Source organism: Nicotiana attenuata, chromosome 1 (assembly GCF_001879085.1).
Source record: "Nicotiana attenuata strain UT chromosome 1, NIATTr2, whole genome shotgun sequence".
NCBI classification, from domain to species: domain Eukaryota; kingdom Viridiplantae; phylum Streptophyta; class Magnoliopsida; order Solanales; family Solanaceae; genus Nicotiana; species Nicotiana attenuata.
In genome coordinates this window covers 104,650,666-104,654,454 of record NC_031989.1, presented here as the reverse complement: position 1 = coordinate 104,654,454, position 3,789 = coordinate 104,650,666, and positions in this window count along the sequence as shown.

Genomic DNA, 3,789 nt, shown 5'->3' with positions numbered 1-3,789 from the left:
TAAAAGCCTAAAAATCCCCAGCAGAGTCGCCATGCTGTCGTGCCCCCTTTTTCTCGCGAAATCGGGTTAATGGCATTTGGTTGGGACAACTCTTTCCTTTTGGGAAAGGGGTTTTGCAATTTAAAAGAGTCGCCACCTAACAATTTTAAGGTGCGTTAGGGCACCTACGGGGTTCAACTACAATTACGTTTGATAACCTGAGACAGGGTAAAGGGCTTGAAATTATCCCAAGGGGAAGGTGTTAGGCACCCCTCAGGATCCACTAGTGAGGTTCCCGGCCTAATAGTTTTGTGAATTTGTGCAATTAACAAGTAAACAAACAAGGCTCAAATAATAAGGGATTTTAAATATACAAGTGTTTGAAAACGATTAAATAAAGCAGGGTTTCGAAAAGAGTTATAATCTAAGCATGCTGATGAATGTAAAGGGGCCCTAGGTTTGTTTATAATATGGATCACGTCAATGCAATACCCGGTAATCACTCCTCAAAAGAGGGGCTACACGTGGTATTAGCGCACCGGTCATCATATCCATATCTACCATTCCCACCCCGTAATGGTATTAAAGCGTGGATTGGTCTCGACCTCTATTGCGTGCTATTACTCGTCCCATTCCTATCAGTCCAGGAGAAATTTTAGGACTACTATTCCTACAAGAGGGAGAATTTTAGGCTGACTCTTAGGTTTAAAGGTAAAAAAGCTAAGGCGACAAACAAAAACACGTAGGACTGCATTTAAAGGGGAAACATGTAAGAAATTAGAAGGCTCATATAAACCTCCGCAAATAATGCATATAAATAGCACGACTCAAACACAGTTAAAGTCTGAATTTTTTAAGTCCTAAAGCAGGGGATTTGAGTCAGAACCAGATTCATTATATAGCTCAGATAAGAGGCCCGAATCAGGCCTGCCTGTTGGTTGTAGCAAGTGATAATTAACGAAGGCAGTTCCAATTTTAATCAAGTAGTTACCTAAGGCTTGCCTAGGCGTAATAATGATATCCTATGAGCACGATATCTATATTGATTAGGAATGCAGTAGAGAAGTGATTAATTTTAAGCAGAGAACTTGAGATCCTATAGACATGCTTTCTAACGATAGTAAGTCGAGGCAGTGTTTGAGAAACTTATTAAAGAAGCGGCAGATTACTAAATTAATCCAATTCAGAATAATAAACTGAACTAGACTGCTTTTCCAACTAAATTATTTTAAATTCTACAGGCATGATTTCTATTATAGCTATTTAGATCCTATAGGCATGGTATCTAGGTGTGTGAAAGCTGACTTGGGACTTATAGGCGTGATTTCTAAAGGAAACGAGTTTGGATGCATCCTGTAACGAAAGTTGAGCTTCAATTACTTTACATCCTATAGGCATGATATCTAATTGTAGAGCTGATTTTTAACCCAATTGGCATGCTACCTGTTATTAAAGCCACTTATGTCCTATAGACGTGATTTCTAGTTGTGTGAAAGTGAAGCATGTAGAATTTATTTTAAACAAAGCACGGATCCTATAGGCATGTTATCTAACAAACCAGACTTGAAGCAAATAGACCCTATAGGCATGTATCTACCCAATCCACCCACAATGTACAACTACCCACCCTTTTCACTAATCCCCCGATATTATTTACAAATTATTACGGTCCCAATGATTCAATTACAAAGGAAGTGCAGAAATAAGAAATTACAACCAAAAAAAGCCTGATCTTGACTCCCTATCTGAGTTATATAATTAATCACTTCAATGCCAATGTATCAAAGCCTTTCTCATACGTGAGTGTGTCAAAGTTCCCTAAGGATCTCAGGGGATCCCGGGTAGTGCTCACACCCAGGTTTACATAACCAAATAGAAGGAGTTCAGTGTGGAAGGGCCAGCCCTTATGTGTCCAAGATTAGAGGGAACTCCAGGGTCCCAAGGCAAGGCTCACACAAGAGGGGCAGAACCTAAGTTCTAAGAGTATAGTAGAAGTGCAGAACGGAGATTTATTGAAACTGAGTTGGAAATAGTAAGTAGTAAAGGGTGATTTGAAAACAGTTGTAGTGGTGAAACAGAATCAAAAATCACTCAAAGGGGCAAGGGATTATTGGATTCATTGCATAACCCCAGCATGGGTCTGATTTGGTCATGCGCAGAATAGCTGATGCTGGCATGGACACAAACCATCCAAAGGAATACAAACACATATAGGGGATATGGGGGTTTGGGATTCATAAGGTAGCAACTGCGTAGCAAATGACTGACAGAGTACACATATAGGTAAGCATTAATTTAAAAGGGAAAGGGAACATACTACAGCATGCTAGTAACATAACTTGACTGCAGAAACATAAGCAGAGGTAGACAAGAATGAGGAACTGAAGCAACTTAAAGAAACATGTTGTTGTTGAGACTTACAAAAATTAACTAGGACATACCAGTAGAGAAGCAAAGTGCAGTAAAGAAAAGTAAGCAAGATTCCACAGTCTAGCCTTGGCTTTCAACCGGCTAGACAAAGCAATAGCACAAGTAGCAGTAAAGAAAAGAGAGTTTTTGAGTGTAAGTGTGTGCTCTCAACTTTAATTGTTCGTGTCTTTAAAAGAAGAGAGGGTAGGGTATTTATAGTTTTGAAAATGAGTAGAAATTAAGGTAATAAGTAAAGTCAAAACACAAACATGGAAATGATCACAATCAGAATCAATTAACACAAGTGATTCCCTTTAATTAAGGAATCGCTGCTTAGCGGATACTAACAGGTTTTAATTAAGGAAAGAAATCAGTTTGGGACAGATTGATTATTGCCATATAAGGGGGCAGTAAAAGCATGAAGTAAATAATAAAGTCTAAGTACAAAACATGCTTAGTTTTAGGAAAGGATTCAGCAAGGTAAGACACCACATTAATTAAAGGAGGGGAATCAATTAATTTAAACAAATGAATACAATTAGGGTTCATTAGAAAACCTTTTGTAATCAGTCGCAACATTTAAGGAGTCAGAATCAATCAAGAAAGGGTCAAGATTCTGCACCACAACATATAAATAGCAAGGAATGAACAGGCATGCAGAGTCAAACATGTTGACACAAAGAAGCAACACAAACATATAGTAGTAGCATGAATATGCTAGGATTCAGTAGTAAAAGAGATCTACACGAAACACAGTAGTCAACAAAGTCAAGTAGTTACGCATAATCAAAATGGAAGAGAGCATAGTAACAGGTAAAGAGAGTCAGAAACCAGTAAAGGTCTCACAGTAATGATAAGTGAGGAAAACCTTTTAAGAAATTAAAGATTTAACAATAGTCAAGCTTAAGAGATGATAGGAACTGAGAATAAGATAAGTCAAACCTGGAAAAGAACTTAATCGAACAAGTATACACTCAAACAAACAAGGATAGTTTCGGAACTCGGATGAGACCAAAAGACCTAGGGTTTTCAATATGCTGAATCAGATAGAAGGAAAGCATAAACAAGTTGTTTGAACATAGTGAAATCATGAAACAACACCAAAAAATTAGAGAAGCGGTCTTTAAAAAGAAGTTAAGAGAAACCCTAATCGTTGAAAAATGAAGAGTCACTTTGAAAGAAATCGGAGAATCTTTGAAAAACACTTAAGAAGTTCATAGTAAGTACAGATCTAAGATAGCTCTGAACGAAAATTGAAAGGTCTTAGAGCTAGGGTTTCAGAAAACCCAGAAAAAGTGAGAAAGACTTTGAAAGTTACCGATCTAGCCAGAAAAGTCAAAGATCTGACTTGATCGGCCACGGATGGTCTGAGAAAGACCAGGGATGGCCGGAGAAAGGCCA